Source organism: Lonchura striata, chromosome 6 (genome assembly GCF_046129695.1).
Source record: "Lonchura striata isolate bLonStr1 chromosome 6, bLonStr1.mat, whole genome shotgun sequence".
Taxonomy (NCBI): Eukaryota; Metazoa; Chordata; class Aves; order Passeriformes; family Estrildidae; genus Lonchura; species Lonchura striata.
The window spans coordinates 57,590,130-57,616,100 of record NC_134608.1 but is presented as its reverse complement, the minus strand read 5'-3'; the positions used below and the strand labels follow the sequence as shown (position 1 = coordinate 57,616,100).

Here is a 25,971-nt window from a genome sequence, read left to right as displayed (position 1 = left end):
TATATATATATATATATATATATATATAATGTTTTTAGTGTAAGTGTATGCAAGCTGGACTTTGTAAGGTTTCTGGACTTTTCAAGTTATGACATTGCAGTTGAGTTACTTTTCAATTAAAAATTTAATGTACTTAACATCTTAAAACTCATTGAATGAGATCTGAAAATTTATGACCTTAGCCTACAGCATATTTTAGTCACTAATCTCCGGAACAAATTCTGCTGTAAATAAAATATTTCAGTGATATATTATGAAGGCAGAAAAACATTTTGCTGTGGCACTGCACTACTGAAACTTAAATAATCTTTTTTTTTTTTTTTTTTTTTTTAACTGAAATGGGTTTTCTGTCTACTCAGGAAATGTGTGAAAAACTTCCTATTGGATTACAGAGTAAAGTCAGTGAAGGATTCTCTGGGGTAGCAAGTGCTGGAAAAACATTGTGTATAGACAAGCAAGGAAGACTTCTCAGTTAACCTCTGTGGGTGTCAGGAACCAGTGCTCAGGATTTGCTGCATCAAATACGGGGTAAACACAGAGGAACAGCAACACAATGTATTGGCCCAGGTGTAGCTGTCCAGTTGTTTTGCATTTAGGAACCAGAAATGGGATTTGAGGGCAGGCAGAAAGATTACAAATGAGAAATGTCTCCTATCTTCTTTCCATCATGCCCACACATGCCAAGAAAAACACATTCTTTTGTGGGACAAAAAAAAAAAAAAAAAAAAAAAATCCCAGCAATTGTAGCATGTCTCTGTCGCCAGGTCCCAGAAAGACCAGAGATGAAGCTAGGAGGGCTAGAAGAGCATTTTTAAAATTAAATGGGGACAGATAAAGTTCTCAAAGTGCTTCAGAGAAGTCTGGTTCAATGTGCTGCATTGCATATCCAGTCCAGACCTAATTTATTGTTCCTATTGCTTGCAGAAATCAATCAGCATCCTGTATGTCTATGTGCAGGTAATAACTAATTCCTGAATGAAGGCTTGCTTTTTTGTGTACATATGCAGGTACACAAATATACTTTGGATGTATGGTGAAAGCTGTTGTCTCAACTCGCAAATGGGATGCCTCCAGGGTTTATTTTTCACTTTTATGAGGAAAGGACAATTACAAGAGATGTGGATGTGTGAGTTAGGTAAATGCCTTCAAAAGGAAAGCAGCAAAAAAGCAAGTTCTTCCATTAGTGCCTAAATTAATTCTGCTTCCCAGAAGTCTGTAATTGCACTGGACTTTAGTATCAGATGGTCCACTTCTGCATCATGTTCATATTTCTATTCTACAATGTCTGTGTCCAAGGAAAAAGCCTTAGTATTAGATTTGCAATGTGTAATGCTGATGAGTCCTATGAGGAAAAATGTTATAAGTTTACATCATATTGGTTAACATGATAGTTCTTTGGAATTACTGGTGAAAATTGCAGACTGGGCTATTTGTTCCCTTCCTGTGGGTGCTGGACTTTTGGTGTATGGGCTGGGGTATTCCAGTAAATTTTAGTGAGCCTGAAAATCAGCAGCTGAGTGTGGTGTGTTGTGATTGCAATGAATCTTGTCCTCTGTAAATCCCAGGTCCCTCTCCCAAAGGTCACAACTGCCAGGACTTGCTGGTGCACCTGCTATTTCCCTTCATTATTTCCATTGGCAGTGAAAGAGGAGACAAATCATGAGGTGTTTCCAAAATTAGATGCAGTATTACAATCTCTCCCAGGTCCTTAAGTCTCTCCTATGAGTCATTTCTTTAGTACAAATAGAGCCTGTGCTTGTATCCCCTTATAAAGATGAGATTTATAAACTGAATTAGGCACAAAAGGGTGTATTTTCAGTCTGGGCATCTCCATCCCCTCAGCCTTGTCATTGAGGGGGCAGTGACTCTGCAGAACTCCCTCTGACAGAACATCAAATGTGTGCTTCTCACCCATAGTGGGGCTGAGCTGTTTTGGCTTACCTGTAACTTCATCTCAGTGATTAGATTTATGTCCTCATCACTTAGCAGAAAAAGGCTTAATCACCAGTAAATTCCACTCTTAGGAATGAAGTTGGGTTGCCACTGAAAATCCCAACTTCTTCCCTGCTTCTGTAGCCTTTAACTTTTAATATTGTTTCTGTAATTCTTCAAAACCTAAAGACAAAGTTGTATATGGCTAGCAACTCATGGATAACAAATGCATTGTTTTAGTTGATATGTTCATTTTAATAATTATCAACTTAAAGCTTGGTGATCATAGAAAAAGTAAAGGAGCATCACCACTGCTGTTTTGCAGGTTAATATAGCTTGGTTCTACAGAAAGTTTTTAAGAAGTTTTTGCCTTTGCACACCACCCACAGGATTTTGTGGTATATTCTGATTTGATTGTGGGATTTTTGGAGTGTACTGGGCAAAATAAGATGTAAACAATGGTCTCCATAATATTGCTCATCTGGCGAGGCACAAGCACCCTGTCACTGATGCATGGCAACATATTGGTGTTCTGCACTTTTAGTTAATACCTAAAGGGGCACAGAATTGTTTCATAAAATGGTTTTGTTAGCATTCAGGAGCACACAGAATCACGGGATATGATTATCTGCAGGTGCTTTTATTGAGAGCTCTGGAATCAGGGGTACAGACCCAAATCTGACTCCGACATGGCTTTCGAGCTCAATGTATTTTATGTTCTATCCTTATATAACTTACATATTAATTATTATTAAACTTACATTGCTCTATTTTATACATTGACATGAGTTTCTCGTGATCTTTCTTAGGCCCCTGACCACAGTTTCTCATGATTATTCTTACAATTAAACAGTAATTATATTTAATTACTAAACAATCATCACATCTAACAATTATATCATTTATCATGTACTAGCTACACAGGTGCAGTTCTATTAAGGTACAAAGTCTTCCTGTACTCAGGATATTTATTTTCTTTTCAGGGCCTACTAAGCTTAATTTTCATTTTAACCCTAAATCCCCATGATTTTAAACCCTTTTACTATCAGTTTGGGTTGGAAGGGACTTTAAAGGTTCTCTAGTTCCAACACACTGCCACCTTTCACTAGTCCCATGCAACCTGGCCCTGAATACTTCCAGGGATGGGGCATCCACAACTTCTCTGGACAACCTGTGCCAGTGTCTCACCACCCACAAGGGGAAGAATTTCTTCCTGATACCCAATCCAACCCTGCCCTCTTTCAGTTTGAAGCCATCCCTCCTAGTTCTAACACCACCTGCCCTTTTCAAAAGTTCCTCTCAGCTCCCTTCTAGCCCCTTTAAGTACCAGAAGACATTTCAAGGTTTCCCTGGAGCATTTTCTTGTCCAGGCTGAACACCCCCAGCTCCTGGAGAAGGTGTGGATGGGCTGCCAAGTCTCTCAGGGCCAAAAGTGAACACCAGGGAAATACTGCTGTAGGGGGTATAAAAAGCAGCTTGTACATGTAGCACCTGTGACCACATGATTCTGAAAGAAGCATAAAACACCCTTGTGAGGCTTTTAGGGCAGGAAGCTGATCAGGATTTGAAGTAATTATGTAAGCATTGGAAATAGGACATTTTTCTCTGGGTGTCTTAAATGCTGAAGCAGTATCTCTGCTGTTTCTAGGAAGTGTAACTCTGCCCTGTATGCCCAGAACAATGAGGCAGTGAAAGGACAGAGGGCCCCAAGGGTTCTCCTGTAAATGGGTATGGAAGTAGGTGTCACAACCAGAGCAGAGTTGGGACTGCCCAGGATCTCTGATGCCAAAGTTCTCCACTGAGTGTTCTCACCCTGCTGCCCCTCTGACCAACAGTACTGCTGCAGCTTGTCCAGAAACTTTGCAAAAATGCAGCAATTTCACTCACTCTGTTGAAGACTGGGGAAAATCTTTTTCCAACTACTTTTTCCAACAATATCCCTTCTGCAGTTGTTAGGGGAAAAAACACAACAAATCCCAATGCTGTCTCTTTATAGTAGTTTCATATAACTTTATATTAATGATTCCTATTCTTCCCTAGGCATTAACACCTATTTGGCTTTTATGAGCCAAATAATTGAACATAAAAATGAGCTCAAGTTGCTGAACATTACTTGCCCTGGACCTGACTTCACTGATTATCATTAGGCTGAATGTTTTCTGCTTCTGAGAATGTTAAATTAGTTCTGAGCTTGCCCAAGTGATGCTCACTGGGATGAGCTTTTGCATTGGATGAAATGAATAGACCAAACAGCTTTAGCTGGTTCTTTTCCAGATTTTATGGAACCACAAACTTTCAACAGGTGCGTTGATGGAGCACTCTGTTACAGATGCCCCAGTCTGAAATGGTAATACATTAATTATCTTACATCCTTTTGTATGGTCTGAAGTGCGCACTAAGTCACAGCTCTTTTAAGAATGTGTTCCAGCACATTACCTTAAAAATCTAAAACCTTGACCATGTAAAACTTACAGTTCCAGCATTTTTGGGGTGTTCATTTGCTGATGGTTTTGTGGTGTTTTTTCTAAATCTGGATTACCTTTCCCTTCCGTGCAGTTTAGAGCACAAATCAACCCCCAGTATTGGTGATAATCCTACAGTGAAAGGGGAGTTTTTGGAGGCAGCTCTAATCTTAAAAGCTAAACAAAGGAGGAAAAAGTTGTAATGAAAAAAATTACCCTTTAGCTGAGACATTTTATACTGAGCTTTAGCCTGGAGCACATTTTTATAGGCAAGTTATAAACCTGTTAAACAATGTTTCTTGTAAAGCAGAGCCAATGATCTATGACAGCTGAAAGGAGACTTTATGGTCTAAAACATCCCAGAAATTGTTTGAAATACTTAATGCATCCTTCAAACGCATAAATTCTAGAGTTATGTGAAGTTTTGCTGGCAGTTTGATTCTCTGGGGGACATGTTTTGGGTGACTAATGACTATTTGTTAAGGTCAGGAAAAATTAATTCAGCTCATAAGAAACATATTTTTGGTGAGAGACTCTGGAATCACCTTTTAAAGAAGCATTGTTTTTTAAAACAAAAGGGGAATCTTTTATTGAAAATACACGTTAGTCACAAACCACCATCTTACTATCATATCACAGAAATTTTGGACTTGGAGAGGTCCTTGTCTGCCATGCAGCTCATATTCTTCCTTGTTCATCTGTCAGCTATATTTATTAGTGGTAATATAATTGTATTTTTTATTTAAAGCCTTCTGATATTTCAATCACTGTTAATTTTGAATCATTGTTAATTAAAAAGTAGTTTGAAATAAATTGAATGTGTAAACCTCATTTTACTTTAGCTTAGACAGCTTCTTCCCTTGGGCAGATATCCCACCAAAAATCAGCTCAGATATGCTGTGCTCTGCTCAAAACCATGATCTGCCCTAGGAAAGCTGTTTTCCTGCTCCATAATGACACTGACTGGCAAAGACTGTCAAGCCAAAATCCTATTTGTCTTTTAGCTGGGAAAAAAGAAAGAACAGGGAACCTTTCCCCCTACTTGCCTTCTGAAGACAGGAAGGAACATCGAGGGCATCTGTCACTGTTGAGAAAGAAACTACTCACCTGAAGGCTGGTTAGCACAGCAGCAGCTTTACCGCAAAAAATCTCTTTTTATGCACTGTTCTGATACAGGCAGACCAGATTGGTCAGTTAATCAACATATTTCACCTAATTGACTAATTAACAAAATACCTTTCTTATAAACAATCTTTGTGAAAAACAGGAAAACACAGAGTAGGAAAATACCACCTGCAGATTGCTTACAAGCTATCATTGTTTTTCCACAACTCCCTAAAGTCTCACAAGTCTGCCGTGAGAAAACTTACCTGGTTTTCTCACTCTCTGACCAGGCTGTCACATCCACAGGACATCTTTCTCCACTGAATTTCTGAATTTATGACCAATGTGGACTGGAGGAAATAGGTCAGCTCCATACCAAAATCCATCTGGGCAGTTGCTGGGTGCTGCCAGCCAGTGCCAACCTGGTCAGGCTGAGCGAGAGAATTCCCTGTTGGAGCGTGGCTGGGAGCAGGGAGGGTGCAAGCCTGAGCCAACCTGTGGGATTCCTTAAAAGCAGAGGGTTTTGGGCACGTTGGGAAAGGCAGGCCTCAGAGACAGCAGGATGGTGATTAGAGCTGAGCAGTAGCTGTAAGATTTGTCAGCAGAAAAATTATACAAGAAGTAGAAAGAAAGGACAAATAGAACACTGGTCTGTGTATTAACACTTGGGTAGAATAACTTCCTAAAGAAATGTATAAGAATAACTCCCTTGCAGAAAAGTATATCTGGTGAGATAGTAGGAAGGTCTAAGCTTAATAATGGAGCTCTGTGGATTGTATCTTAAGGCTTACAAGCAAGTATTGTATTTGAAATAAGCAAGAATTGTTTTAACCAAAGGTATGTGTGCTTATAGTGATTGGATAGAACTACTGTCAGTATGCTTTTGCTTTGTGTGACTGGTCAAAAAGCTTGTAAAGTGAGCTGTAACAGTAAGTTCTTGATCTATTGCCTGGCGTGTGAGCTGCTGGCATCTTCCCATTGTCATAACCATGTAATGAGAGTGATGCTGGGAAATAAAACAGCTCGAGAGGCGTTCCACAGCAGCCCTGTCCCGTTCGTGACTTGTACAATCCCCAGGCCAGCGATAGCAGCCCTTGGGCTATGACCCCTCACTGGGGTTATTTTAGCAAGGGGTGAACAGGCCTTGAATTCTACATTTTGGCTTGATGCTGTTGTTCTTGTGAGGGGTTGCTCAGAGGTAGTGAGGGGAAGCAGGAGAAGAGGTGTGGGCAGCACTGGTGCAGTTCTCTTCCTTGGAAAACGCTGTCCCAAGTGAGATTATTATAAATGCAGGTGAACCCAATGAGAAGAAATTACAATATCTGACTCAATTCAGAAGGTTGAATGATTTTTTTTATTATAACTATGCTAAAATACATTAATATGCTATATAAAAGGAGGATACTAAAACTACATATTGCTTTCTCTGACTCTGACACAACTCATGACCCTCTCTGAGAGCCCAGCCCCAGGTGGGTTGGATTGGCCATCAGTCTCAAACAATCCTCACCAGAATCCAACCAAGCACTCACTCCAGGTAAACAATTCTCCAAACACATTCCACATGGGAAAAACAAGGAGCAGAAATAGAAATTGTTTTCTCTTTCTCTCTCTCTGTGCACATCTAAGAAAATCCTGAGAGAGAGAGAGAAATGTGCTTGCCACATGAGAAGGTGTCAGTGTGTTTGTAACAAACACAGATTCAGGCTAAGGTGGTGACAAGGAAGGGAATGATATTGTCAGTTTAATACTTTTAATAAAGCTTTTCTTCAGTGTTAGATTAGAGCAGTGAAACCATAAATGAGACTGCTGACTGACAGGGCTTTACCTCCAAATGCAACATTATTAAGGTGAGTTTTCAGTGATATTCCCTACCTCAGGCTGCTGGCACATTAAGCAAGCTTTCTCTATTGCTGTTGGCACTGATGCAGTATTGCTTCTTCCTCGTCTCTTCTCTGTGCCTTGTCAGTAAAAGCTGTGATAATTCCCTTCACAGTCACCAGACAAGGCATCAGAGGATGCTGAGTCACTTTTGCTGTTCTCAGGGACCAGGGTATCACGGATGTACTGCTCTGGTGGCATGGAGGGTTGTCACAGGCTCTGACTGGGGTTCACACAGCTGAAACAGCAGAGGACAGCAGGCAAAATCCATCTTCCCATCTGTACTCTTTACACTCAATGTATTAGCCAAATGCCCACAAGCCTGTGAATTTTGTTTTTAAAATGCTCTTCGTTCTACTTTGCAATAAATGAAGAGAAGCTTATGTGGGGAAGATTTTTGAGCATTTTTAAAGAAGTTTCAGTGAGCAGCAGGGGGAAAATGAGATCTTGACACAATCAATGCCAAGGAACATTCTCTAGAAATTAAACAGAAAGGACTTGTATGTGAAATTCCCAGCTCAAGCAATATGAAAGGGACCTTAGAAAGAGGAAACAGCTCAAGATATATCCTTGCCCGTGGCTATTTCCCAAAGACTGAAGAGGATAATTCATGCTATGGCTCACACCTGCCCTAATTCTAGCCCTGACATGAGAAACATATGGCAGTGTAGGAAAAATAGACTTTTAGGGGTGACATGGGGTTGTAGCTGGAATGCTGTGTTCCACAGCTGCTTCCCAGGGCCAGGTAAGGATGCTGAGAAGAAAAGAATGAGCTGGGGCTAATTAAACTTATGCCAGAGTCCAGGGGGAACCACAGCCTGAGGAGCACAAAGAGTTTCAGAATCTCCCTTCTCCTGCTTGGTGTCGGTGCTGGGATACAAACAATTTCCTACCCAACTCTAACTGCAAACTGAGCTGCTTTAGTTGACAGCTGAAGGCTAATTTTGCTCATTTCTAGTGGCACAAAGACTTTTCAAGATGGATAGCACGGATGGATAAATGTGTTGTTTTTGTGCTCTGCTTTAAAGGTTTCCAGTTTCCTCTGTGTTCCAGCCTGCTGCAGTCACTGCACTCTCCAGACAAAACTTGGGACAATGAATCTGTCAGAAAATGACATGACAGGCCCCTGGCACCTTATTCTCCAAGAAAAACAGAGTACATTAAAGAAGCCCTGTTTGTGGGGGGTACCAGTCACTCCCTGACAGCCTCCCTCTTTACTTCATAAACACCCATTAGGGATGGTGATGAACCATGCTCGTCCATTGACCAGCATAACAGGAATTATTAGCTCTAATAAATATATTATTATGTGGCCATTAGGTATCAGTTATAAAACTGCTTAATGCCTACATGATTAGTTGTAAATGGATTTGGAAAGCAGCTAAATTGGTTATTTATTGCCCATACTGAACGACATTATTTATTGCCTTGTCTCAGCAAGTTTGATTTTTCAAGCTGAAATGAGATTTTAAGTTTGTGATGAGCTCACCAGGGTGTAAGTCAATTCAGGAAAACTACTTTTCTGAAAAAGTGTTGAATTTAATGGTAAATACGATTCTAGAATTACCTGGGTTTCTCTTTCCTGTCAAGTTCATTTACTAATTACTTTTAAATGTGCTCCTGAGACAAAAGTCTGAGAGAAAATGGAATTTAATACAAGTTCCATTAGATCCTGATTCCAAGTGGCCCTGTGAGTCAGCAGCTCCCTGCTTGGCAGATCATTTGCTGTACCAACACTTAAAAATCTGCTGCTACAATACTTTAAAAGACTGAATCAAGTAAATAAGTTTAATTTCATGGGATGTAGTCTTCTCACTGAAGTTGATCCTGTTTATCTCCCCTGTGTAAAAACTAATTTTTAGCTGATTATCTTCTACCAAAGAAAGGCTGGGGGTACAGCCTGCTGATTGAATTCTAACGAAGAAAGCAAGGCAAGAAAAACACTGAGGCAAAGTCAGCAAGTGCCAGGGTGTAGTGTTTGCTCCTCCAGTAATATTTAATGCATGTTAAAGACTTAATTCAATAGACAGACATTGCACACAGGTAAGTTCCTAGACCATCAGAAGAGAAAGAAAGAAGCACTTTAGCACTTCTGAAATACATTGGATTGCTTTTAAATACAGAAGGCTGCTGACTTCCATGGGTGTAACAGGGACTTGGGGAAATCTCTTGCATTTTGTTTGTTCAGTAGTGAAAAGAAATTCCTGTGAAGCAGATCAGTATTATTTGTATTTCTGGTGAGCACAGAGCTCAGACTTCTAATTAAATATCATCTAAAAATATCTCCAGACTGTGGTAGGAGGGATGAGGGGGTTGGAACCACACTGAAAAGGTTGCAGTGGCCGCAGCTGGGCATATTCAAGCCCTCCAAGAGGCTCAGGGGAGATGCCAAAGCTAATGAAGGCCAAGATGGAAAAGGCACTGCAGGATTCCACCAGGCTGTTGGATGGATGTGCTGGCAGGAGGAAGCCCCTCTTCCCTCTCTGCATTTCCCTGGGGTGTTTTGTCTCCTTCTCTTGCCTTGCAGCAGGAGATGGGGCAGAGCTCTTTGTGCTTCCAATGGGGACAGGGAAGACAACCACTGCTTTTAAAACAAAAGCAGCCAGGAGAACAAAATACCCATGTTATGAGGCCGGTCCCATGTGATTGGTGTCTTTTTATTTCCCCTGGGCTGCACACAAGGTGGCTGAAGATGGGCCTGACTTGTTTGCAAAGGCACAGCTCCCTGGGAAGGATTTGAGGATCTCCAGAGATATTGCTGAACCTCCTAGGGTATTTGGTCTTTTGCTGGCTGCATGTGCCAGTATTTAGTGAAAGATGGAATAGAGGTCTGATGTTCCAGTTGTATCAGACTTGGACCAATTAGCTTTTTACACAACAGAATTAATTACAACCACAAAAAAAAAATATATATTTTTAGCAGTCTTTGTGTTGAAATCCACCCCCACCTACTGAATGAAAACCTACTGTTACTTCTGTTATAGATAAAAATTGGTCCAAATTAATTGGTCCAGTGATCCCAATCTCCTTGCTGGGATTATTAATTCCTGTATCACCTCAAGGAATGACCCATCTCCAGGCCAGCCACATGTATTAGGTTGCAAATGAGGTTTTGTCATAAACCGGTTTTCGAATATGTGGGGGCAGCTCTCAGTGCTTGCAACAATATAAAATATTACACATATCATATTAAACTTTCCTAAATCAAATACAACAATATTATATTGGTGCGAATTACAGTCATCACATATAACACTCCCAATAAAAAAAAAAACATATTTGTCACAGTGTTGAAGCAAATCTGAAGGGAAAAAAAAATGCATCAAATCCATGTTTTCAGGTAATTGGAACAGAATACTTGTCTAAAACTGAACTCTTCCCACCTCAGCATGTATCTTCAAAATGCTGTATCTTCCAAATGCTTGAATTATCCAATTTTAACACCTCTTAAAAACAGAATCTCAGATACTTAAGCCATGGCTGAGGTTTTGAGGGTTTTCTTAGAAACTATTTTTTGCATTACAAGCAAATGAGACCTTTCCTCCCTTACAGATGTTTCCAGGCTCAGGGCTGAGAGCAGCTGCCAGCTCCTGCTGCAGGCTGCTGGATAACATCTCTCCTTTCCCAGCACAGCCTGCTCACTCCATCTCACAGCATAGATTTTATTTTTTATTTGTTAAATAGCAAACATCCTGTGAAATTTGCAAAAATGGGAAGAAGGAAAGAAAAAAATCTAGATAGAAATGGCAGAATATGCCAGAAACAGTATTTTGCAAAGGGAAAAAGGGTATGACATTGATGTATTTAGATGGAGTGAGAACAGTACTTAAGGCATCTTAAATAGCAAACATCCTGTGAAATTTACAAAAATGGGAAGAAGGAAAGAGAAATTCTAGATAGATATGCCAGAAACAATATTTTGCAAAGGGAAATACATTGATGTATTTAGATGGAGTGAGAACAGTACTTAAGGAATCTTTTGGGAATTATACATATTTTATGTCTTGTACAAACAATTGCAGACATTAGAAACTTTCTTGATTCTGCAAATACAGAAGCACTAAGTGATTGCAAAGAATATTGGTTTTGCTTTATGGCTGGAGATTTCTTGCTAGGTTCAGTGTATTGTAGTGCTGTTTTTAGCTCCTTTGTACTGGCTTCTTTCTCTTTTAAATTGACCAAAATGCAATAAAACCCACGTGGGAGTTCCCTATAGATGAAAGCAAGGGCATCCAGCATTAATGCTGCGAGGCTCTGCCACCAGAATTCAAGGGCAGAGTCACTGTAGCTGGAAATCAGAGTGGTCAGATTTTCTGTGGGCTCCTGCTAGGAAATGTGACGTACACTCTATATCACAAGTACTTACATTTTCAATTCTGCATCACAGCTTGTTGCCTATTATTTCCTTGTGGCTCACCGTTCAGGCTTGAGGAGCATTTTTCTCGATTTACAGCTCTGTTAAACTGATAAATCAATCACTTTTGCGAGGGGAGGCAGTTTGCTGACATTTGCTTTGCCAACACACTGCCACCCACAACAGCATTCACAGATCCTCAAGGATATGGTTAAGAGGGAGGAAGCTTTCCCTGTAACTCAATTTTCAAACCATGAAACCTGATTCTGGTGCTCTGAGCAACTTCAATGAGAATATTTTTGAAGAGCTGTCACTTGCTAATCCAATATTTAACTTGTTTGTTTGGGGTTTTTTTACATTGCTGTATAACAAGATAGCTGCAGTATTGTTCAAGATGTAAAAGACCTATTTTTAAAAAAAAATTGCCAACTTATTCTTTTAAAATTTTAATTACTAAAAGGAAAGCAAATGGAAAACAAATATTTTGGGGAGCTACAAAGAGTCTTTTTACCAGTGTTTAAATTGTCTGACAGCCATACTCTGGGATTTGCTCATCTTTCCTTGAGTGCATGCTTACCTCTGAAAAGAAAGCATCAAGGCAATCCTTTTCAGAATTGTCTTGAGACTTCTGTGTGTGGTGCACAAGTTGCTCTATTATGTGACCATTGGTTTAAGTAGTGATAGACCTTTTTTTTTCCTTAAACCAGACAGCAGTGGGGTTACCTGAATGCTGTAGGTGGAGTTCACTGCACCATGCACGAGAGTTCCAGCCTTTAGTTTTAAGCTGCAGAACAGTGCCAGGGTCTGAGAAAGGGGATGGAGAAGCAAAGTTCATGTTGGACCTTGGTTTCAAACAGGGGACAGCCCAGATATAGCAGAAAAAAATCCCTTTTGTTGTCTTCAACTGAAAAAATACAGCCAGATTCCTCCTGTTGACACAAGTGATTTTGCACAGAAAGAATCATATACACTGTCTGTTTTCAGACTAGTAGTCTTCTCCTTAGGCAATGTAGATAAGCTTGGGGTTAAATTTTATTATTCTGAGCTAGCGGTTTTGTCAAAATCAGATTATTAATACGTATTGCCTCTTTGCTAGGATGATGAATTTATACAAGCTTTATTGAAGTTATTCTTCTTTTGTATGGGCGTAATTGATGGGAGAACTGGCTGAGTGTCCTGGAAAGAGGGAATGTGAAAAAATAAAATGAAGAAGCATGTACACCGTCAGCAGTGTTCCTCATATAAATAAGTTTATGTTAATTTTATATTTCATCATTTATCATAATGCCAGGATGAATCCTTTCATGCCTACACAGGATTTAAACAAAATTGGTAAGAACTTTTGTTTAACTTTTGCAGTAGCACTGAAGGGAACAATACAACATAATGTGAATACCTATTTTCCTGGGTTTGCAGTGAGAGCCTTAGTTGTTGGTCTTTCATTTACATTTGTCCCATAATTCTCTTCCCTAATATTTTCCTGTGCCATTCTCCTGGTGTTCAGCCTTAGAGAAATTTGCATCTTCAGGTGAGTGCTGTGCTCTTGTCCTTATTTAGAGAAACTCTTTTGGGGATAGAAGTAAAATTCCCATCACTTTTGAAAATCGGGAACATAAATAAAATTTTGTCTAACTTAGAGTAGCCGGCTCTGAACAATAAAACAATCTGTAGTGTCATAATATTCTGAAGTATTTGTTCTCTGGACTTCTGTCTCTCCTCTGGAGAGATATGGATTTGATGGATGGACTGTTGTGGGTATGAGGAATTGGTTGGATGAATGCTTCCAGAAGGAGATGGATGACAAGAAGTGTCTGTCAGGGGTCTGTACTGGCACCAGTGTGTTTGATATCTTCACCAAGGACACAGCCAGTGGGATCCAGTGCAGGTCTGGAGCCCTGGGAGACCTCAGCACCAAGCTGAGTGGAGCAGGTGGAGTGCCTGAGGGACAGGATGCCATCCACGGGGACCTGGACAAGCTCCTCATCACGGGAAAGACATGGACCTGCTGGAGTAGGTGCAGAGGAGAGCCACAAAAATGATCAGAGGCTGGAGTACCTCTTCTGTGAGAAAAGGCTGAGAGAGCTGGGGCTGTTCAGCCTGGAGAAGACTCTTAGGAGACCTCATTGCAGCTTTCAGTACTTACGGAGGGCTGATAAGAACAACGGGGACGGATTTTTAATTAGGGTCTGTGTCGAAATCTGAGGTATTGATGATTCTGAGATTGTAGAAAGTCTTGGTCTCTCAGCCCCGCTGCCAAAGCAGAATCCATAATTGGTCTGTGCTGGTTTCCAGGTTGTTTATTCTGTTTATCTCTCACATGTTCTGCTGCCCTGCCCAGCTCTGTCCTGCAGGGCAGCGTGTGGGGCTCTGCCCTCAGTGGGATGTTACAAACATTAAATACCAGAAATTCCCTGGGCTGCATTTACAATAACGTGCCAATATCTGTCACCTACGTTGGACAATGTGTCCCCAGCTTGAACCAACAGAAAAATGCCAACACCACAGTGAAAATGGAGGGCATGAAGAAGGAGAAAAAGGACAAGACACACCCAATTTCCTCCATCTTGTCCCCTTTGGACCCCTAATCTAGAATCCTAAAATTTTACTTTTGCACCAGTGCCACACTTAATTATTACTGATATCAAACACTCAGAGCTGGTAATTCATCCTGCAAGATTGAAAACTCTTTTCCATGGACAGAGATCACAGACAGTGTCTCTGGGAGCTCTGTCCAGGGGGGTTCCTGACCCCCTGCCAGGGTCCCAGACCTGCCAGGGCAGCCAGAGGGCAGCCCTGGATTCCCACAGGTCTGTAGTGACAGGATATGGGAAATTTTGTACAAGAAGGGTAGTGAAGCACTGACACAGGTAGCACAGAGAGGTGGGGGATGCCCCATCCCTACAAACACTCCAGGCCTGGCTGGAAGGGGCTCTGAGCAGCCTGACCTAATTGAAGATGTCCCTGCTCATTGCAGGGGTGTAGACTGGTTGAGCTTTAAAGGTCCCTTCTAACACAAAGTATTCTGTGCTTCTATGGTTATGAATTCTGAATGTGTGTCATTTCACTACATCAAAATGCATCTTTAGAGAGAGCTGTTTTTAAACCCTCTTCTGTTCTGCCTCTTCACTCAGCCGCTGTGTCTATCCTAAGCTGACTGCCTGTACACTGTGAATTATATAATTGTTCCTTTTCATTGAAAATCAAACATAAGAAGCCCTATTCTACTATATTTTTTAAATCTGCCAGGTTCTCTTGTGCCTTTGCAACCACATCACCAGTGAAAATGTCAGAAGACCATGGTGTGTGAATTTATATATTATTTGCTCTCATTAAATATTTTGGCCCACCTCTTTGTAATTTCTCTGGACTGAAAGAATTTAGCTTTGATGACTTAATTTCTGTTGCTTTCTATGTGCTGGCCTTAGTTTATGTGCTATATGTACTGTGACGATTAAAGAAAATTTTGAAAAATTAGTTGAGATATTTGGATAGTTTAATTGGCTTGAGCTCCCCTCCCAGCTGTGAGAATGCTGGAGCCTACAGAGAAAATGTGATAGGACTGAGGCAAAGGGCAAGTGGTGGGATCTTGCTGGTGGAAATTTTGTCACTGTGGATAAAAAATATTAGTGTTTGGCTGGGCAAAGAAAGATGTTGGGAAGACATATGTGAAAAAGCCCAGGGTAATGAATATCTGTGGTTCTCAATGTCACTAAGAGTTTTAGGGCAGACAGCATGTACACCATGCTTGGATTTTGAGGGATATGCAAGAGACCTAAATCTGGGTAGATTGACTTAATTTTGAGGGACTGAGAGTTGCTTATTGAGGATAAAATGGATTTTGCAGAATGACTGAAAACTGCACTGAAACCTTCAGCTCATTAAAGTCTAAGACATTAATTTCATTCTTTGAATCAATATTTGCACATCTAAGGAAATCCTCCCTTTCTGATGTATGGGTGTGATGCTAAAGTCAAAGCACACCTGCTGTGTGCAAGTATTGTAAATGCAGGCGAACACAATGGGAAGAAATTACAATATCTGACTCAATTCAGAAGGCTGAATGATTTCTTTATTATAACTATGATAAAATACATTAATATACTATATAAAAGGAGAATACTAAAACTACATGCTACTTTCTCTGACTCTAACACAACTCGTGACCCTCTCTCCAGAGTCCAGCCCCAGGTGGGTTGGATTGACCATCAGGCTCAAACAATCCTCACCAGAATCCAACCAAGCAATCACCCCAGGTAAACAATTCTCCAAACACATTCCACATGGGAAAAACAAGGAGCATAAATAGAAATTGTTCTCTCTTTTTTTCCTCTGTGCACCTCTATGAAGAACCCTGAGTGAAAGAAATGTGCTTGAAGGCCATACAGAACTGAAAAATGACAGACCCGCCAAGCTCCTTTTTTATTCCATGTGTGGTGCTGGAAGGGAAGGGGCTCAGGCTGTGACTGTTTTGATGTTCTGTATCAGAAAGTGTTTCCCTGCTGCACAACAAGCACTTCCAAGCTGCTCACTCTTCCTGGGCTCCAGGTTTCACGCTCACTGCTCAGCACACCCAGCCTGGAAAAGGCCACTTGTCACAGACATTGTCCCATTGCAGCTCACACGTGAATCAAAGCACACCTAATCCCTTGAGCACCTGAGCTACCTCCATGCAAAACTTTTTGGAATTGTCCTTGGCCTGTGAATGCAAACTGTGGCATTAAGACAGAGGCTTGCTTTCACAGTTATAAATATCTTAGTTCTTATTGTTGTCATGGAATCTGTGGCATAATCCTGCGAGGAGTAATGTGCTTGTCACGCCAGGCAGTGCAATCAATGTTTTGTTTACCCTTTTCCCATTCTGATTCTCAGTTTATAGCACTGCCAGCTGTAGGTATGATGGAGGCTTTATGACATTTCTCTGACATGAAGCTGAGACCATTAACTCTGACCCTTCTTTCAGAACACTTTCTGCAGCTCAGCTTTACTTGTTTCCATTGATTGTATCTGGCTGCTATGGAAGTCCTTTTTATATTGCAACACATAACTCAAAACCACAAATGGTACAGATGTGGATCATGAATTTATTAATTCCTAGTGTTCGTCCAGTCCATGTGACTAAGCAGCATGGGAAGTGCCTGGACATTTTAGAATACTATACTTTCCATTGAATAAGTGATTTTTGCCAGATACCTTTCACATCATAAATATGCCACTGTACAATGTACATAAATATGTTCACTGTTTGGTGAACAACTCTAAAACATAAAGTGAAGGGAGGCCTTTTATAAAATATTTATTTTTTTATTAAATAAATAAAATTTATTACATTTTTATTTGTTAAACAAATAAAATTTATTTATTTATTTATCTATTTATTTAAATATTATTTATTTTATAAAAGTTATTTATAAAATAACTTGCCTATTCTAGACATAGGAGGGGTCATTCTTTCAAGAGGTGCAGATATAGGATTCTTTGTTTTAAAGTCAAATTGGTGTTCACCACATGCCATTAATGTTTGTGGCCTTCCTTTGTATAGATGCTATACCTTAACAGGCTTCCCTATGCTTAGCATGCCTGTGATTTCAGAATTCAGGGTCCCAATGAGAATGGGAATGTACAGCAGGCTAAAATGTATCTACTCTGCTCTTAACAAACGATTTCTGGGATAGGATGCTCTTTTCCTTACACTTTGAGTCCTGCCACTGGTGAGGAGATCAGTGCCTGCCACTCCTCTTCCCCAAGTGCAGATATTGAAGAGCACCATGTGTCGCACCAGTCTTCTCCAGGCTGAACAAGCCCAGAAGACCTCAGCTTTTCCTCACAAGGCTTCCCCTCCAGACCCTTCTCCATCCTTGTGGCCTCCTTTGGACATTCTCTAATACATTAATGTGTTTTCTATACTGTGGCACACCCCAAAACTGCCCCCAGGAATCAAGGTGAGGCCACCCCGGTGCAGAGCAGAGCTGAACTCTCCCCTGTACACCCATGCTGGGGTGTGTTTGGTGCCCTGAAGGGTAAAGCTGAAGTGCCAGGGAATGTGGTTTTTGCCTGGTATTTATCTGAACTTTGCAAACAGGCACTGGTGGTTTAACACCCTATTATTCCCCAGCTTCTGGATGCTGCCCCATGGCCTTTTCTCCCTCTCTGAATCATTATCTGTAACAACTTGGCATGAATGAGGCTTCATGAAACTCATTACAATCCCTCTTCCCTACTGGAATTTCTCCTGGGCTTGATGGAAATAAATAAATAGGACTGCATGGGAAAAGCTTGCACTACAGTGTTGATGCTGTTATTGTCTGGATAAATATAATACTTGAGCTGCCTGCTAATAATCTAGCAGAGCCTGTTAATAACCTTTCATAAAATAAAAACATTTCAGAAATTCTATGCTCTGGTAGCAGTCTAATCTGTAATAGAAGGGGGAATTCTTAAAAAGATGGGGAATTCTTAAGAAGATGATGATCAATTGCTGTTCGTGAGCAGAAATTAACATAATATGCAGTTAGAAATTATTTCATTTAGATATTGGCATGAGAGATTTACATACATTAGAAAATGGGGAATATTTCAGAAGAGAGGGAACAGGAAGGAAGGGTTGAAACCTTGGCTAGAAAAGAGCCAGGCTGATGACCCTGAAAACATAAAAGACTGCTATGAAGCGTGAGGCAGCTGCCAGATGCAGAGGAGCACAGTTGTCAGAGGGCTGTGATTCCCCAAATGCCCCTGGACAATGTTCAGTGCATGTCTAAAAAGATGCAAAGAAAGCACCACAAGTGCAGTAGTAGGGAAGGAAAATCAGGCTCCTTCCTATGGCAGCTGACAGTGTCCAGTGCAGGGGGCAACAGAATAAGGGCAAACCTTACCAGTGCTGGAAGCATGGAAATGAAATGGGAGAACCGTGTGTTACAAGAGGCATCTCAGAGACCTTGCAGAAAGAGAGAAATTGCTGGATGTGATGGTGGATGTTCCCAACCTATCAGCTTTATACAAATTGGCAGAATAGGATGTGCATGCAGAAGGCTGGCAGTTGTCTGGCTGGTTTTGGCATCTAAAATACAGAGTAACCAAATGAAATTATTGTGGTTGGAGGGAAAAAAAAAAAAAAAAAAAAAAAGAAAAACAGGCAGTCTGAAATCCCTCTGGTTGGAAATATCCCAGTGTAATAATAAAAATGTAATTTTTGTATAATTGCACCCACTCTCAGTCAGGATATAGATAGAGGAGAGAGTATAGAGCACTTGCAAAGTCAGAGCAGTTATTAATATGGGGATGTATCTGCTAGCAACAGAATAAATGCCTCATCATCTATGACAGGACATAGAAATATAATTTTTGGAGCTGCTTTCCTGAACAGCTGGTCTGCAATCCCAGAAAAATCTCTGCTCTGACTTTTGTCCTGAGTGGTGCACAGGAGCATTTTGAGAAGCACATGGGAGAGCTGATCTAATAGCAATTGCAGGATGATCAGGCTTAACCCTGCACCAGGAGAGACTAAACAAACAAATGCAGAACACAAGTGTTCAATCTAAAGAAAGGGAACTGCATACTAATATGGCAAGTGGTTACAATGAAGAAAAAAGGATTAAGGAGGGAGCAGGCTAAAAAGCAATGTAGCCAAGACACTTCTGAGAAATCCTGTATTAGCATTCAAGAGAAACTGTGCTGAAATTTGAAAAGAAATCAGAGTGGTCCAGCAAAAACCCTACAGGACTAAATAGAAAATTAGGGCGATTTTCACGTAGGAAGGACTGGCATTTGTAATGGGAATTTTGTCCTTCAGAATAGAGCAGAAAACTCTATATGGCAGATCAAATGTAACCAGGACATTAGTAGGGTTAAGAGAGAATTTGCACAGGATGGGGAAGAAAAATAATTTTAAAAGGTAAAAATTATTTCAGTATGACAAAAGCAGGAATATTGCAGAAGTCCTGTGCACAGAAATGACTCTAGAAAAGATGCTGGAAATGATGGACCATGAGTCTGAGTGCCATCCTTCAAGAGATGATAAACCTGGCAATGAAGATTAAGATCACCGAACATGTAGATAAAGTGTTGGAGAAAAAGAGCTCCACCAAAACTGGAGAAACATGGGAAATCAGAGAAATCTGAGTTTGCCACTCTTTTGGTTACCTCAACTGGCCTGAGGTGCCTGTGGCTGCTACACCAGGGACTCACAGCTGCTGTGGTGAGAAAGGGCTGGGTGGCCACAGACAGACAGCAAAGGGATTTTAGTGAATGTCCCCTACACAGGGACAGCAGAGCAGCTGGAAGGGTGGCTGGGGACAGAATGGGGCTGCATGAAGTGTGTGGGGCATGTGCAGGAGCAGAGTGTGTGTGTAACACAGGAAGCAAACAATTCCTATGTGGGGCTGTCGGGACTGTCCTTCCTACACACAGTGCCCACCTGACTTCCCAGGATGTTAAAGTGCAGCCTTCTTCTTTCCCATCTAACTGCAAATCTTTGTTGGTGCACACATACAGGAAGCACAGAGGATGGACAAAAGGGATGGGAACATGAAGCAGAGATTGAACGTGACTTCACATGTATGGACAGTAAGAGCTCTGTGTACTTGGATCTTGGGTATTTCCTGCCTTGGACTTGTGGGAATCCAGGGCTTCCCTCTGGCTGCCCTGGCAGGGGGTCAGGAACCCCCCTGGACAGAGCTCCCAGAGACACTGGCTGTGATCTCTGTCCATGGAAAAGAGTTTTCAATCTTACAGGATGAATTACAAGCTCTGAGTGTTTCATAGAAGTAATAATTAAGTATGGCACGGCTGCAAAAGTAAAATTTTAGGATTCTAGATAAGGGGTCCAAAGGGGACAAGATGAAGGAAATTGGGTGTGCCTTGTCCTTTTCCTCCTTCTCCATGCCCTCCATGTTTCACTGTGGTGTTGGCATTTTTCTGTTGGTTCAGGCTGGGGACACACTGTCCAACGTAGGTGACAGATATTGGCACGTTATTGTAAATCCAGCCCAGGGAGTTTCTGGTATTTAATGTTTGTCACATCCCACTGAGGGCAGAGCCCCACACGCTGCCCTGCAGGACAGAGCTGGGCAGGGCAGCAGAACATGTGAGAGATAAACAGAATAAACAACCTGGAAACCAGCACAGACCAATTATGGCTTCTGCTTTGGCAGGGGGCTGAAAGACAGAGACTTTCTACAATCTCAGAATCATCAATACCTCAGATTCCAACAGGACTTAGGGATAAAGTTTCCCAAAACTGAGAAAGAAGCTCTTTAAGAGAGAATTTACTTTTGTAACTGTAGAGGCTGCTGTACTAACTAAATATGCAATAATGTAATAAGGTCTAAACAGAGCTCAGAATCTCAGTAAAGATGATAAATTTAGAGGAAGCATAATTGTGCAGTGTTTGAACAAGCAACACAAATGTTACACTGCAGTTATTAGGGTATCATCAAAGCTAGCATCTCTGGTATTCCAAAATGTGCTCTTCCAATAGCAGTTATTCCTTAGGAGGGCTGAACAGAGAATTCATTTGTGACTGTGACCACAAGCCTTCCAGGAAGCCTGGATATTTTTCAGTTGTCTGCATTATTATTCTTATCTAAATGGATCTATTGATCATTAATGATCTATTAAATGGTTAAGGTTTGACAGGTGACTGAGGAAAATCCAATGAGCTCTCCACCACCACAGAATACCAAGAAGCGAGAACACTCCTGTTGTGTCCTTCTGGCATGCTGTGAAACACTCCATGAATAAGTAAACAAGATTGTCTGGATGCTCCAGGCTGACCCTCAGCTCTGAGTGTACACAGAGATCTACTCAGCACAGCCTTTCGTGCAAGCAGAATGCACTTCCAAACAGTATCTTATAAATTAAAAATAGATTTTTGAAAACAATGGCATGTGCAGCAACTAGAAACATGCTGATTGTTTTTTAGGGCTTTATGAATATATTTAACATGGAAACAACAAACTCAACGTGACATTCTTATTTATTATTATTATTACCCAACTCAAGCATTTTTAACAAGCGGGTATGTACACTTTTGTTAAAATAAAGACATTGCCAATGAAGACAGAGCTGAATGTCAGAGTTATTTTCCATGTCTTACTGAGGTAAAAATCCCAGGGTGTGATGCCTGCTATGTGACAAAGATAAGAAAAACCTGATTTGATTTTTTTCATCACATGTCACCAAAGATGGTCATTTGCTATTGACTTTCAGACATTTAAGCATGTTTGTTTATTTATAAGTAAAAGTTACTGGCTTAAGAATGTGAATGAGTGAAAGCATGAATAAAAGGATCTCTTAGATTTCTTAGTAAAAGACTGGTATTATACCATAGGTTGTAATATCAATATTGCTGGTCAAGGGTATCTGGTGCCAGTCACTCAAGGCTTAATTCAAACAAAGAGCCTTAGCTACTGTCTAGTGTCTATCCAGTAATTTTTAATGTGTTTTAGACCAATAAACAGTCTGGTTCTAGAGCTCTTCTGGAAAGTGTCACCTCTGTGGCATCCTTTCCACCAGAAATGTTTGTGCACAAAGCCATTTTAATTATAGCACAGTAATGTTGATATCCTTCTTAAATAACGCTCTTTTTTTCTGGAAGAATTTTTTTCCTGTAGGTATCAACAGTATCAACTCAGTCATAGAATTTTAGGGAAAAATGTTCTGATTTCATAACTCGATATAAGAAGCAGATGTGAGGCAGAGCCCATCAGCTCTGTCTGTGCCATGGCAGCCCAGCAGACATTTCTCCCTGGCACTGCAGGCAGCACAGATGTCAGCTCTGATTAGCTTTCTTGGGAGCCAAGGGCTTTAGCACGGGCATGGTGCTCATCTAACCTGCTTTGGTTACCCTCTGCAGCATCCTCTGCTGTGGGCAGCAGGATCTCTGCTTGCCAGGGAGGAACTGAGCAGCCACATTTACCCTTTTCCACTGTCCGGGACAGACGTTCCCTCTCTACTGGGAAATCAGCTTGATGTGGGAGGACAGATTCAGAGGGAGCAAGATTCACACCCACTGAAGGCCAATATTGCTCCTTTCAAGCAGTAATGGAACAGTCTGTGCTGAGCACAGGGCTGGCTTTTGCCCAGTGAATGAGTAAGAACAAAATCAAATAGTAGAGAGCGGGTCAATAAGAGAGCAATCTGAATAAAGCACAGCTCATGTAGAAAAAATAGTACCTGTGCATGCAGGAAAGTTGTAGATCATAATGAATTTGTGCAGCTTTAATCCTCCTCCTTCTCTCCTAATTCATTAATTCTTGGCTGTACTTTTCATATCCTTGTAAATTGCTCTTACAAGTAATATAGAAACATATTTAAGAAATCTTAGCTTAATTGCACTGTATTCTTCATAATGTTTTAGATTTTAAAAAAATATAGTAATTTTCATGTTTTTTCTTATACTCAGGTGTTTTTATAGTATATGAAATAACAGATCAAATAAAGCTTCCAATGTAGTTTTTGCACACAGCTATGTTTGGCTTGGGTTACTTATTAATTTATCCAACATAAACAGTGCTTTTCAGTATGCCCCAAATAAACTTGCCAGATACCTTTTAGACATCAGATTAGAAAGAAGACCTAATCCTGTGACTACAAGTTGATTGCATTTATCAAGCTAACCTACTGTTAAGTATAGTGTAGAATAATGGAGTTAAAAATCTGCCAGGAGTTTAAAAATGAAACAAAACAGAGGAAGGGAACCAGTCAGATGGCACAAGGAGCAAAAAGTAAGGCTTGGTACCAAGGTGGATGTGACAGAACTCTGGACTGGACAGAAAAAACAGGTTTTGAACTGTAATGTGGGTGAGTGAAGAATAATGAGAGAGTGGAGGAGAATGGGGAGGAAAGCAGATCCTGGTCTAACAGCTTCGGGAAGCAGCACAAGAACTCAGGCTCCCTGCCAGCTCCTACAGCTGTTCAATTCAGTTGGTGTATCCCATACTTTTGATAATTGTCACTCACTAAGTGTTCTGATGCCTTATTCGTTCCAGGGGCTCCAGGTAAGCCAGCTCAGTGATTCACCCCGCTATGAGAACTTTCCACGCTGCAAGAACCAGGTGGTGACTGGACCAAAAACGGTGTTTCCCTCCAAAGATGGCTCTGGCTGGTGAATATTCCTTTCTTCAGCTGGCCAAGTTGGTAGGTGGCTGTGCTAATTATCTGGCATGCCACACAAGTCTTAAGAGGTCTTTTGTTTTATTTTGGGCAATAATGAAACATTCTCTTTGATTAATGTGTATTATGAGTTAATTAATGTTCATTCATTGTTGTATTTTAATAAAAGTGTGTAAAACATCAAGATTTCTGCTTCTTAGAAAAAAACCCAACCATTTCCTTTCTTTACTATTTCCTGATAAATTAATAATGAGCCTTTTGGTACCTCTTTGATGTTGCTGGGATCACAGTGTGTAACTTTTACTGGGACCACTATATTTCAGGTCAGTTCATATTGTTTTGTCTGATTCTGATATAATACAAATGCTTTCCCTTCTAGTCCTCTCATATGTTGTTCTTTTCCTAGGCTAACATCTTTTTCCTGCTTGCGTTAGGAGAGAAATGCTGCATTTTAAGAAATCCACACCTTTCTGCAAGTGGCTCGTTATAACATTATAATGCACTATTAATCCAGTGTTTAGCAGATTAAGATAAATCACACACTGGGTATTATGAGGAAGCTTCAGGATTTGAGGATGTAATTCCTCCTTAGGAGGAGTTATGATACTAGAGGGGGTTTGACCCTGGAGATCTTCAAGGAATCTGCCTGGGGCCAGACATGTGAGGCTTTCCTTAATGACCTCTCTGAAATAATGAAGAGTTTGCTAATGAAACATCCTGTTGGAATACAGCTGGGAAACACTGTCACTGGGCAAGACAATTGCAGTATGATAAAGAAGAGCTGAATAACCTTGAGGACAGCAAGAGATTAAACAGAAGAAATTCAGCAGCTGAGAGAATAGGTTCATGCATTCAGAGGCTTTTCATGAGAGCTTTCTCCTGTGAGACTGTAGCTGTCACCTAACCCAGTCATGGTTCATGGGAAAAATTCCTTGTACCTTAAACATCATGACACTTTTACCAAGTCAAAGCTGATGCAAAATTATATATTTTCCTGTCTTTCCCACTGTACAGCCCTCCAGAAGCACAAGGGAGGTGGGCAGTACCATGTAGACACTGAGGAGCACAGGCTTGTTTCACCCTTAATTCACTTGTCCATCCAGTTTGAAGGCAAAGCCTGAGTCTCCCAGGAGAGTGTTTTTGCAAGTAGGATCAAGAATATTCAAGTTTTCTGCATTCTCCAGTTGAAATATTTACTATCCCACTCATCTCTTGTAAGTTCCTTTTGCCATTTACACTGCATTGTGGTGAAATGTCTTGCAGGCAGAGTGGCACTGTGCCATAGGCCAGCACTTGCCTCAAGGATGGGATGAAATTGCCCCAAAAATCCCAGTTCATCATTAGTATGCTAAAAGTGCTATGCTGTTTATGTTCCTGTTGAATTTGGACCACAGCCTTTGCGCACCAATGTTAATTTAGAAGGAAAGACTGATGAAAATGCCTTTGAGGTGTCCATGTAACAGCATCAGCAGTAACTCATAATTACTGCCAACAATAAATACTCTATTGATCCACAAGGATGGGACCCTGGGAACAAAATGCTTCCCGAAAGCTGAGTACTCACTCTTCTGATGCTTTCTTAAATGTCTTCCAGCAGTAGTCCTGCAGTGGCATCTCTCATTATTTGTCACGCTTGAAAGGCTGCTTCAGCTTCTCATTAAATGTTTCGGGGTGCACAACAGGTCTCAGGTTTATTGTTGCTTGAATTTCCCTCATGGATTTTTTTCCTTTTCAAAGACTTTCAAAGTACTCCTTCTTTACTGATCTTTTACAATCACTAAAAGATTGTAAGAGCATACACACCGTGACAGAAAACAATAAAGTTCAGGCAATTCCCAGCTGAGGGTGATATGGCACCATAGATCCATCACATAGATTTAGGTATTAGAGAGAAAATTAAGCAGCTTGTTGAAGTTGTGGCACTGTGCCTAGATGTTGGAACGAAACACAACACTTCCCATCATTAAATGAGGATTTAATGTTCAGGGTGCTCAAATGTTTCTCATTTTTTCTAAAGCAAACCTTCATTAGCATGTTTGTTTAAGCAGTACAAACTGTCCTGTCCTGGTGGCCACAAGGCCTTGGCTGCAGCTCCAGTCCCTTCTAATGGGCACTTGGACATCATCTGCA

General features: G+C 40.8%; 2 long non-coding RNA genes across 2 annotated transcripts in view; one reads left to right on the top strand and one right to left on the bottom strand.

Annotated features, from left to right (window-relative positions):
• The window catches only part of LOC116183764 (uncharacterized), a 63,459-nt gene extending 39,434 nt beyond the window's left edge, over nucleotides 1-24,025 (top strand). Inside the window, exon 2 of the long non-coding RNA XR_004148458.2 lies at nucleotides 23,718-24,025. This is a non-coding gene — a long non-coding RNA (uncharacterized LOC116183764). The remainder of the gene's footprint in view (nucleotides 1-23,717) is intronic.
• The window catches only part of LOC116183763 (uncharacterized), a 28,831-nt gene extending 3,299 nt beyond the window's left edge, over nucleotides 1-25,532 (bottom strand). Inside the window, exon 1 of the long non-coding RNA XR_004148457.2 lies at nucleotides 25,406-25,532. This is a non-coding gene — a long non-coding RNA (uncharacterized LOC116183763). The remainder of the gene's footprint in view (nucleotides 1-25,405) is intronic.
• Nucleotides 25,533-25,971: the final 439 nt, after the last annotated feature.